General features: G+C 33.7%; 1 pseudogene; it reads left to right on the top strand.

Moving 5' to 3' along the window:
- The first annotated feature begins 2,016 nt into the window (after positions 1-2,016).
- LOC131680071 (uncharacterized) lies at positions 2,017-2,729 on the top strand (annotated as a pseudogene).
- The last annotated feature ends 10,941 nt before the right edge of the window (positions 2,730-13,670 follow it).

Below are 13,670 nucleotides of genomic sequence, written 5' to 3'. Positions count from 1 at the left end.
AGAATAAAATTAATACTACAAAGAAACAGGATATAGTTGGACGCGTTGTTTGGGTGACCATTCATGTACGACGGTTTATAACATAAAATGTGTTTATACTATTTTTAATTTATATACATTATTAGCTATTAACAAAATCTTATATTTTGCACGCACTTACAAGCATGTAAAACATATTGAGTTGATCAATATGGAAAAGTGAAAAAATAATATAAATTTTTAAAATTTAAACTGACAAAGAACAACGATTTCGGATTAAAAAATAAATCTACTGTATGTATAAGGTATTTTTAACAAAATTTCGTTCGAAATTGAATATTATACAAATTTGCTGAAGTCCTCAACCATCTAAAAAATAGAAATGATTTAATTATATTGTGAATATTTTTCCACACACTTAGGTTCTAGATTATCTAAGGCCTCAAATAGGTATTGTTCTACTTTTATGAATTTGTAGAACAAATCTTATTTGTTAAACTAAAGTAGAAATCCCGAACTAAAAAAATCAAATTTTGTTTAAATGGTTGAGGTCTTCAGCAAAGTTGTCAAATATTGTATTTGGAACAATTTTGTTGAAAAGACCATTTATTTCTTTTTTGAACCCAAATCGTTGTTCTTTGGCAGTTTAAATTCAAAATTTATATTATTTTTTCACTTTTTCATATTGTAACCATAATTGATCAACTCAATATGTTCTATATGCTTGTAAACGCGTACAAAATATAAGATTTTGTTAATAGCTAATAATGTATATAAATTAAAAATAATATAGACACATTTTATGTTATAAACCGCCGTACATGAATGGTCACCCAAACAATGCGTCCAACTATATCCTGTATCTATGTAGTATTAATTTTATTCTACGAATAATAGAGTATCGGAATAGCCAAAGTTTGGCTGCACAAAAGTGATCCTAAAAACAGAAATCTTTGATGAAAATAGAGTAAATTTACATTAAAAATAGTTTTAGAAGCCAAAATATTGATTTCATGTTATTAGTTTCTTCAACAAAAAGTTGTATTTTAATATTACCTGCAAGTTTGTAGAACATATTAAATTAATCAATTAAGGTTTATAGCATGGAAAAGTCGAAAAGCTGATTTTTTGACCATATTTCCAAAAAAACAACAATTTAGCCTCAAATATGAGGTCTGATGTCTATGGTATCTTAGAAGAAGTTATTCAAAACATAATATTCTACATCTTTGTTGAAGACATCGACCCTCTAAAATAATTTTTTGAAATTTTTTTTTTGCTCGGGTGCTCTACCTTAGTCCAACAACAAAATATTCTATTTAAAAAGTTGCAGAATAATATTGTGAACATATCCTACGAAGAAATGCTAGCTCTAAAATGACATCTAAGGCATCAAATAGGTTTTGTTCCACCTTTTTTGGATTGGTCCCACTGTGCGTCGGCTTTCGATATGTACTGGAAAATTAGTACAAAGTGTTGTAATGACGTCGTAATAAACGAATGAGAAAGTAAACAAAGAGAGGCTCTCAATGTTACTTACGTCCTATTGAAAATTTTCTCTAGATATAACCTGTGCCAATCAAATCAATCTCACCCGCACTGCCGCTTATAAGACGAAAACAAACCAAAGATCACACGCCAGTGAATACACGCCAGTGAATACACCACAGCGACTCTGGGGCGCGCGCGGTGGTGACTTTATCTGAGCGCGCCACAGAGAATTTGAAGAGCAAGAGAGCACGGTTATCTCGCACCCAACTACCTCGACACCAGCGCACTTGAAATCGGTCTATACAGCTCCGAAAGAAAGAGCGTTCTGCTTTTTTCTGTGGTACACGGAAGTCACTCCGGAGTAAACAGGAGCAAAAAATCTGCTCCTTTTCACTCTGGTTTGCTCCCAGCAGAAGAAAAAAGAGAAGAAGAAAGTACAGGAACGATTTTCTCCGGAGTACTTCCAGTTTCTCCTGGTACTGGAACAGACCTATTGTATCCTCTGTGTAGGCATCACACTTACGCGCCAGTGCATCACTAGGGTGAAATGCCATCACTGTGCATAACTTAATACTGCAATTTAAATCAAATTCACAAGCGGTGGATTCAAAAAGTTTTATAGCATTTTGCAAAAATAAAATGACAGTTCAAGCGTGTAGTGTTAATGAGACTAACACTAGAGGACAAGATTCTTCACTATGGCATCTTCTAAAGTTTGGGAGAATAACCGCGTCAAGATTATTCGAGCTATCGCGCTGCGGAACGCCGGATGGGCATTGGTGGATGGTGTATTAGGATGTAGTACGAAAAGTACAGAAGCTATGCAAAGAGGGTTGCGTCTGGAACATGCAGTTTTAGCTATAATCCAGGTTTATTATAAAAATGTAAGACTTTGTGGACTTTTCCTAAATTCTCGATATCCCGCTTGTGGTGCTTCTCCTGATGCAGTTAATGAAACAACAGTTTTTGAAATCAAATGCCCTTATAGAGGAAAATATTAAATATTATATGCAAAATGATGGGCAGCTCAAGGACAAAGTAAAAAGTTAAATTCATTTACAAATGGTGATGTCGAAAAGAGAAAACGGAGCTTTAGTGTTAGTTAACCTGGTCTAAGGTTTTGAAAAAAGTAGAAACCCTGAAAAACTAGTAGAATTTCACGAAGTAGATTTTGACAAATCTTATATAAAGAAAAGATGAAAGCTAGTTATAAATTTTGGAATGAACATATTTTTACTAAACTATACGAAAGTTTTTGATGGTTTGTAATGGAATACACTAGTCGAAAAGAAATAAACTGAAAAAAACAACAACTTTTGTTTTATTGACATTCTTATTTTACCTGATTAACTTATCCTGTAAATTAACCAAACCGGCGATTATAATTATAATATCGTCGAATTTGTCAAAATAACTTGATTGTAACTCAGCATGTGGGGCACACATGTTAAATTCCCTGAATCGTCGAATTAAGCGTTCAATATGAATTCGAACACCCACGATCGCTTTGGCTTGCATGGATTCCTTTTTTAATAACGGTTCATCATTAGATACACTTGGTGGTCTAATCAATATGCCTCCTGCTCTCTCTACAACAGATGCCACGTTTTTAAAACCACGATCGGCTAACACTCCTTCTCCGAGTTTTATAAAGTTTAAATATCCAGATTATTTAACTATTTTTTTAATCTCTGGCACGGCCAGGAAATCCTTTAGAGATGAAGTTGATTAGCCCGCAAGGTGTACACGAAACTAAATATTTTATCGTGTTGCAGGATTTATATTGTGAATATGTGACTGACTGCATAACTGGGTTGGACGGTTTTTGAATTTGTATTTCGAAGCAATCGATAATACTTTGTATCGTAAAATATTTGTTCAAAAAAGAAACCGACAAAAACTTTTTAATATCACTAGGTTCGCTATAATAGGAATACAGTGGCGGAAAATTTGACATACAAGAGCGTTTGTCAATCCTACGGAATCACACAAAATTTCAAATGGTTCATTCAACCTAATTTTCCGGAAAATAATGATCAAATCCCTCTCGCTTATGCCAGTCGTTTCAGTCAATGCGGACAAAATATATAGGTTATCAGCGGAAATTCCTAAGCAAATCATTGATTTCGCTTTAACAATGGATGTAGGGGAATTGTGGGAAAAACCGACACTGTGGGTAAAACCGACACCCCACAACTTTGCCTAGAAATCAAATTTTTATTCATTTCATAATGATACATTATTATTAGTACGTTTATCTAGAGCATTTGAATAAAAATTGGATTTACGTTAGTGCGCCGAATATCAGAAAAATAAACAAAACATACGACAGCAGCGTTCATACTCGTCTGGATGTAAAATTTCGTTGATAGATTTTAAGGTTTTAACCGAACAAAAGCTTTTCAAATCACCCCATTTTTCTGTACCCATTATTATCGGCCTTTCCTATGATCAATTAGATGCATTGAAGACGAGTTTGAGAAATTCAATATTTTTAATTGCTTTTATAAAAAAATGTGCGCTGTTGGGGTAAAACCGACACCCTTTGCTTAGGGTAAAACCGACACACTGTTAAGATGGTTGTGTTTACTTGCGATTCATTACAAAAGGCTGGGGATCTTTGTGACACTTCAATTACACTATTAGCACACTATAGTAATAGCTGAAATACACAGAAATACTTTTATTGTGTTTATTTCTTATAAGTCTCTTTAAAAATCAAAAATTGGAATTTTTGCTTATCTAATTCTATCGAAGCTTTTGCTATTTCTCCAAAAAGCTCATCAAACCGAATTTCTAGTGTTTTCTTGGTTTGTCATAGACGAACTTTATCACAATGAGACAATGATATTATGTATACCCCAATAGATCGTTGATAATCAGAGTCCGAAAAATCAAATCTGAAAAAGATAGTTTTACTAAAAATGTGTGTGTGTCACTTATAAGTGAATGAATTCAATTAGCAGAACGTAGAACGCTTGCAAATCTTCTCTTACGAAATAAAATGACACTGGAAGTTGCAATGATGTGCGCAAGGATTATTTGGAAATACTCATATCAATAAATAATCCTATAGCATAAAATACTCTTATTTCTAGTACTACGCTTTCGAACTATCTTCCCCTCACTACATACTCACACTTTATTAATCACGCATATATCTAATTTTTAATAAAGATAAAGATTTTAATAAAGTGGAGAGAAAATAAATTAAAGGGGGTGTCGATCTTACCCCTATAGGGTGTCGGTTTTACCCGCAGTGCCTACAAAAAGTCACTTTGTTTTCCAAGTTTTACAACCAATAATTTTTAATGAAATTAATTTTTCGAAGCGCTGAAAAAATTAAGTCTTGTTAAGAATTTTCTGAAGAAGAATTGTGCATTAAAATTATAATTTTATTGGTTTTGTGGCAACTTAGAAAAAGTGTTAAGCTTAAGGTGTCGGTTTTAACCATAATTCCCCTACAGAGTAATCGTTTAAACTTTCTCGACTTGGTGAATAAACGCTTGTTCGTACAGTGTATCCTCCTGAATTTTCAACGCAAGAAGTCAGTGTGAATGGGATTGTCCTCAACGATATATGCTGTGGAAAAGTTTGGGTTCCCTTATTTTTAATACTAACATTACACTGCACAGCAACTGAAGATAGATACATCTGTTATAATTCTTCTGTCCATCATCAGGTGTTTTTTATTGCGTTGTATATTGTCACGAGAACCAGTGTCAACTAGTTTGGCCCTGAAATAATAAGTAGTAATTACATAATCTCATACATACATTGTATGAAAAATATTTACGTTTAGCTGGTTGAAAGTCGTTTGTTGTTTCCAAAGAATCGGACGATGTATTGAAAATCGAATCGAAAATACTACCAACGCATTTCAGGGGATCTATCGGATCGGATAAAAATGAATACCGTTCGCCAGCAGAACGGTTTGGTATGTTTTTAACCGCCGTGAATTCCCCCCTACAGTAAGTTGACCCACCAAGCGAAGACACCAACCACCAAGCGGAGAAAAATACACGCAACAATGCGCCACCTAGCGGTGAACACTGCAACCACCGCGGAAATGCCCCCTACACCTAAGGATGTTATGCACTAAAATTTTAATATAATTGTATGTATTTATTTATTTGATTAAATGTCATCCGACCTGATATGGTCTACATGAACTGGTTGGATTGGGAAAAGCCCATTTGAGGATTAGCAGCAATCCTCAAATGCGCGTAAAAACCCAACCTTCTAATAATAATAATTGTATAATCTACAAACAATAATTTACAAGAGATTTCAAGTCCCAGAGAGTAGGCTGAACCGAGTAATAAATAATTTTTGCCTTTCTCAATAGAAAGGTATTGCAATTGCTCTGAAAACCGACTATTTAATGGAGGCCCGGAGGGCCGAATGACATATACCATTCGATTCAGTTCGTCGAGTTCGGCAAATGTCTGTGTGTGTATGTATGTGTGTATGTATGTATGTGTGTGTGTGTATGTGTTTATGTATGTGACCAAAAATGTCACTCTTTTTTTTCAGAGATGGCTGAACCGATTTTGACAAACCTAGTCTCAAATGAAAGGTGCAATGTTCCCATAGGCTGCTATGAAATTTCTAATGGATCCGACTTCCGGTTCCGGAATTACAGGGTGATAAGTACGAACACGCAGAAAATGTCGATTTTAATAAATTCTGCAATGAATGTATAAAGGTGAAAATTTTTCCAAAATATGACCACAACTGCTTCGATTTGTATTATTAGGTCAATAACATCCATTCAAAGTCTATTTGGCCACATTGGCCACCATCCTCGGTTCCGGAAGCCCAGGCGGAAGTATCTAAATTCAGAATAATAGTCACATCGGTTTCTCGGAGATGGCAACCGATTCGACTAAACTTGGCCTCAAATGAAAGGTATTGCGTCCCCGTAAACGGCTATTTAATTTCATCTCGATCCGACTTCCGGTTCCGGAGTTACAGATTGTGGCGTGCGATCTCATAGCAAATTGTGATTCAAACCGTTCATCAATCGACAGAATTAAAATAAGAAAGAATTAAAATGGTATGTTGTCAATATATATATATATATATATATATATATATATATATATATATATATATATATATATATATATATATATATATATATATATATATATATATATATATATATATATATATATATATATATATATATATATATATATATATATATATATATATATATATATATATATATATATATATATATATATATATATATATATATATATATATATATATATATATATATATGGTGTTTCAAATAAACCACACATTTCACACCAAGGAGCCTGTTTCCAAAGGAGCGGTGGAGACCAATCATTGTTATGCACGTTTCTGGGAGTGAGTAAAAAAATCAAAGCAATCCAAGTTGGTTTTGACTCTTAGGTTTTCACTCCTGGTTTTGGCTCCTCTTGTCCACTCCGGTTTGTGATTCTTGTTCTGGCGCCGCTTATAGACCGAATTTAATTTCAAACTTTGCTAGTAGGGCTTCAAGATTTGTATGTTTAATTTCTCAATTATCCCAGCAGATTGTACAGGGTGCGCCAGCTGGATGTATCCTTTTTCAACATTGAACAACTCCGCTATTTTTAACCATTTTCACAAGTAAACAAGTTTTTTTTTAGGATATTTTATCCCATTTATTATAGACCAGGTTTAGAATACAACGTCGACTAAATGAACACCCCCATTTGATACACAAAAAGCAGTTCTTTTGCGAGCATTTTTCATGACTTTGGACAGCGTTTCGGGCTTAATCGCCGCAATTTCAGCTCGTATATTAGCTTTGAGTTCGTCAAGATGCTTAGATTAGCTAGAATACACTTTACTTTTCAAATAACCCCACAGAAAAAGTCTGGCGCCGTTAAATCCGTAGAACGCGGAGGGCATTCCAAATTATCATTTTTGTGACAACGCGTCCTGGGAATTTGCTCTGTAAGAACTTGATTGCGATGTGGTAAGGTACCCTGTCTTGTTGAAAATAGAAGTTTTTCAGACCTTCTTTACGCATTTCTGAACAGACAAAGTGCGCTTAAATCCAACAGTTGCGTGCGTTGTCGATTGTCCCTCCCTCTTTCAAAAAATAAGGACCGATGATTGTTTTGGAGCACACTCCATCCCCAACAGTTTCTGCTGAAGTGATAAAATCCAAAAGTTCAAATGCATAGTGGAAGGATGCAAAACAGGTATACTATTTACTACTGTAATGGCCTAAGCCTATCCTAGTACGCCAACCATTGAATGCTGGCCTTCGAGGTCTCTCGAAAAGAAGGTTTCGCCATGAACTGTACCAAGGATCTGTTTTGCTTTTTTGCTTGATAAAATGAAAATTGAAAATCTAAATTGAGCTCGGGCTTTTAAACTGTATGCTGCAATTATAATCTAGTAACCTGTTTTCACTTCTTGGTGGTTTTCACTCCTCAGGAGCCAAAAAACCATGAGTGATGAAATTATGGATTTTAATGATTTGTCAAACTATGGTTTTATCGACGCCTGCTGATTGGAGTGATTTTTGAAACACTGATATATATATATATATATATATATATATATATATATATATATATATATATATATATATATATATATATATATATATATATATATATATATATATATATATATATATATATATATATATATATATATATATATATATATATATATATATATATATATATATATATATATATATATATATATATATATATATATATATATATATATATATATATACAGGTAATCTTCGATACAACGTACCCTCGATATAGCGTCATTCGATATAACGCACATTTTTCCTCGATATAACGTACATATTTTTTAATTTATCTTTCTGATCCTAATTTCTCTTCAATTACACATGTATTCCATATTTTAATAATTCAATATGTTACACACTATCTTAAAATGTAATAATTGGGCTTCTTATGAGCATGTTAGCAATTGGCTACTTTATTGAAGAGTACTAGATCATTTTTTTCAAATTCCATTGGTATATGATCGTCATTTATTAAAACCAATCATTTATCTCAATAAATAATCCAAGATCAGTAAGTTCTTAACAATTATAAGCAAGAAAAATCAAAATTGGTGTGACCATTGATAGTTTGTTTGGGAACTGCGGAATCTAATTCTTTGAGCCGAATGACAATGTTTATGTTCCATGGTATGCTTTGCCATAAAAAACAGTATGTGAAATGCAATCATATTTGATGACAATTAGTTACAATCGCTTCCTCAAACTCTGGAATTCGGTTCTACGGATTAGAGATTATTTTTATCATTTTCGATATTTGGGCTATTAACTTACACCAACCGTATGATCTACGAATCATATTGAAAGTAATGCGGACTCATTTAACTCCAATTTCAGATATTCCCGAAATCAGTTCCCTGGACTGATGATTGTTTTGTCTATTTTGCATTGATGTTGCCATCATGTGACGCATGAAACTACGTCCCCTTGACGATCTACGAGTAATCCAGTGATATTTATCAAAATTTTACTGTTGGTTTCTGAGACGCCTGAATCCGGTTACTAAAGAAGATTGTTTTCGAATCCTATTATGTGTCACATCAAATAAATGAGAGTGAGAGATCATATTTGTAGTTACACGGATAACTGTGCACGTGTTACGACAGGTTTGGTGTATTTAACCGTTATGTGTCCAACAAAAAACACCTTTAACAGCCCATCGAGAGTACCCGGGTACGCACAAATTAAAATGCTCATGACTATGGCTTTCTTTAACAGATTTGAACATTATTAAATGTTTTTGATTCCGGAACTAGTCCACTTTTTGATTCATGTCAAATTGAACCGGATGAATCGATCTGGTTCCTGGTAATCCGGATTTTCCGGAGTAATGTTCCAGTACTAGAGCATGATTTGTAAATTTTAATAATGCCCTAACAATATAAGTATCAAAACTCTTCAAATTGTTTCGGAAGTCTGTTATTTATTGTTACGGGACCCTATGGCAATTTGAAAAATGGAATTGGAATGGAATGGCCACTCACGGCCCCAAGGGAATCTGCTCTGGATTGTCCGTTCCGGGGTCAAATCACCAAATGGTTCTAAAACCACGATATACAGCCTACTGATGCAATTCCAAGAATTTTGATACCCATATTGCTAGTATTCCATTGAAATCCACAAATAGTATCCCAGCACTGTAACATGCTTCCGGAAATCCGGATTCCCAGGAACCGAATGAAGTAAGCCGATTTGTTTCACTAAGTCTGAAAGTGGACGAGTTCCTGAATCCAAAACAGCCAAAAGTATCAAAATCGGTTGGAAATTACCTTAGTTGTTGGCATTTCACTTTTGTGGGTACCCGGGTACCCACGTCGGCCTGTTACGTAGTAAAAAAACAAGGTGCCCCTCCTCAGTCCCCCTTACTATTTCAACAATATTATTAACCCAAAAGCTTGACTTAGTGAAGTTCTAAGAGGTCACAAAGTTTCAATTTCCAGTTATGGATAGAACATGGGAAATACATTAATTGAAACCTAAAAAGGTACCCGGGTACCGCGTCGGACACATAACGGTTAAGAAACCGGTTAGCGGACATATATTTTCAGAAATTCTGGCATCGTGGATACAAGTGGATCTTTATAGTCTATTCTAATTTAAAAGTTTATATATTGCCTTTATTTGGCACACACGGTGGGAACATAAAAAAAAAACACTACACAAACACAGATAGAATAATAATGACTAATGACTTAATAATTACGAAAGGAGTCAGAATAAGAATACTTTCAATAAATTCAATTCATATAAGCAAAAAAAATAATTCCGGCATCTTTTTTATGGAACCACTATAATTTTCTTATGAGAAAAGTTGTTTCGCACTGCTAGGTAAGTTAGGTTTTTAAAATTAGTTACGCGTTGTCGAAATTCTACAAAATAAAGTACCATGAACAACAATTCTGTGAGCATTATGCATGCTTCGATATAACGTACAATTCGATATAACGTACAATTTTTAAACCGAGATGTACGTTATATCGAAGTTTACCTATATATATATATATATATATATATATATATATATATATATATATATATATATATATATATATATATATATATATATATATATATATATATATATATATATATATATATATATATATATATATATATATATATATATATATATATATATATATATATATATATATATATATATATATATATATATATATATATATATATATATATATATATATATATATATATATATATATATATATATATATATATATATATATATATATATATATATATATATATATATATGGAAAAAGATGGGTTGGTAATGTATATGACATAACAGGGGTGTCGTGACCACACTTCAAAGTTATTTCGAATCTTACAAAGCATAAATTGACATAATTTCAATGATTGTTCCTATATAAATGAAATGACAAATTTTCAGGTCTACGGGGCAATAACTTTGCAATTTATAGAACAATTTTATATTTTTAGTTATCATATATTAACTGTCATCTCTTCCAAACAACTTAACCCTCTGCTGCCAACCCCGTGGTTTTGCAGGGTTAAGGAGAATCATTGTAAAATGTCCAATATGTTGTTACCTACACTAAAACCACTTCAGAACACTCCCACCTGTCATACATGTACATTGTATGCTTGTTGAAATCATTATATGAAATTATTGACCTGTATTCAATGCGGAGAACTCGGCAATAAAATTGTTTTACTGAAAATACTAACGAACGGGATTTCCAGGAAAATTTCGCTGAGCCCGGTGAATCGAACTTAATGCTTAAAATTTAGCCATTTGAAAGAGATACAAGCAGAATTTTAAGAATATGATCATCGCGGTTATGTCCCGGACATTACCCGCCTCTAGTTTTTCGCTAAGCGTGTTCATTTCTATACGCTAGGAAAAAGATTCCGATGGTTGTTTCGAGAGATTTTAACATTGATATTTCAAAGCAAGAAAATATGAAATTTGTTCATTTCATGAATGAATGTCTCAACGAGCTTAGAATACAGCGCATCCCCTATCAACGCAGACGCCAACAACAAAGGTTCTTTTCAGAACCACCATAATTATTATAAAGAATAACTTGAAACATTCCCACATATTTCATTGAGTATCATTCGATTTGAATTACAAGTCAAACGAGTAGTCACGACACTCCGGTTATGTCCTAGACATTACCCACCCATCTTTTTTCCATTTTGCATCCGTCCTAATAAGGACGGTTTGTAGATAACTGTGTTGATACAAGACGAGAATCTTTTGAAACAATTCAAACCTTGCCGACGATTGTTTTTACTGCGTACATACATCTTTCCCCTTTCGCAGCTCACTCCGAATGAGCACGCTTCGCATTAAGGCGTTCCTATTTATTGACTTTACAATGCAGATGGAAGGCCATCCTTTTGTTCGATAAATGAAAATATTTTCATCATTCGTTTTGGTGTAGCTTTCGCTTAGTGGCAGAGTTGCGACATTCACTGATTTTCTTGGAAGGATTTGCAAAAACCTTCGGGTTTGTAGATTAGAAAAACATTTTCTTATGATTCACTGGTAAAAGTACAGAATTAACAACCGCAAACTTAATACTAGTTAATAAAAGAAACTTTCTAATTAAATTCTTTTTCCATTTTGCATTCGTCCTAATAAGGACGGTTTGTAGATAACTATGTTGATACAAGACGAGAATCTTTTGAAACAATTCAAACCTTGCCGACGATTGTTTTTACTGCGTACATACATCGTCGCTGTTGTGCTATCTTATGACAAACGCCATTTTGGGGTGAACTGAGTTAGATATGCCATGTTACTAAGTTTTAAAATCTCCATAAAGTCGCGTTTTCAGAATTTTGAAATTCTGCTGGGTTACTGAGATATAGCGAAACACGATTATGACAAGCGCCAATTTCTCGAGTGATCGAGTTGTGCTATCTTATGACAAAGAAAAAAGAGACAACATTCTTAGTTTGTTGGCTTGCTATAAGCCGAAAAGCTTATAGCAAGCCAACAGATGTCTCTGATGACATAGGTAATTCCTATGCAGATCAACCATAAGCATTAGCTAGGTTCTTGTCTCGGGAGCAAAACTTTTCCTACCATAGTTTTTTTCTGGGAATGGTTGGCTTATATATTCATGATTATTGAACAAATTTCCTTTTGAGATTTCCACTTGTTTTGGAAAGTATACCGAAATGTAGTGATGGATTATGCAAGAAGAACATTTGTTTCGTTTAGTCACCTGTCAACAATAACATTATTTGATATACATTGTCTCTAAATTGTCAATGAAACCAATTTTTGTTCATTGTTTTTCCTGAATAAATGAGGAAAATTGGAAAAACTTTGCGTTCTAATACCATCATTTTGTAACCTGATATTGCTGCTATCGCATGGAAAAGTATGATATTGGACATAGTGATCTATAACGCATAATTTTACGAATCAGTTATAATTCATTTTTATATGAAATCTTCTGTACACATTTGTGACACGTCATACATATTTTATCATCAATACACACTTATGACACGTATGTGAGCGACTTTAGTTTACATTTTAAGCAAAAACTGTAAATATAGTCAACCGATCTACGCACAAATCGAGAGTTTACTTCAGAAAAGATAGAAGCATCGAATGCCTTCTCCGAAAAGCTTCTAACATTTATAAATTTTAAGATATTCAATCTCAAACTTTAAAAATCGTTTTTCTCCAAAAGTGTTAAATGGCGCTTGTCATAAGATAGCACAACAGCGACGACATATGATCTTGCTTCTTTCGCAGCTCACACCGAATGAGTATGCTTTGCAGCCTTCGATGTTTTGGTGGCATTTTTAGTGGCAGTTACTACCGCCTTTTCAGTGACTGCATTTCTTAGCCTTTGGCTTTTTGGCCTTCTCACCGCCACCACCTCCACCAACGTTTTTCTTCTCTCCGGTGGTAGCCGATTTGATTGGTCGTCCGATGCAGCTTCTCACGACCACGCACGTCTGTTATGCACTGCGTCTTACACTCGTCTGGCTTTGAGAAAAGCTGCGACACCCCTATTTATAGGTTTTATCATTAATGTTGATTCTCATTTAAAGTAGTTTTTGAACTTTTTAACTAATTTTATATAGCAAATAACGTATCGGTGGCAAGCAT

Source organism: Topomyia yanbarensis, chromosome 2 (assembly GCF_030247195.1).
Source record: "Topomyia yanbarensis strain Yona2022 chromosome 2, ASM3024719v1, whole genome shotgun sequence".
Lineage (NCBI taxonomy): Eukaryota > Metazoa > Arthropoda > Insecta > Diptera > Culicidae > Topomyia > Topomyia yanbarensis.
This window is presented reverse-complemented; position numbering and strand designations above follow the sequence as displayed.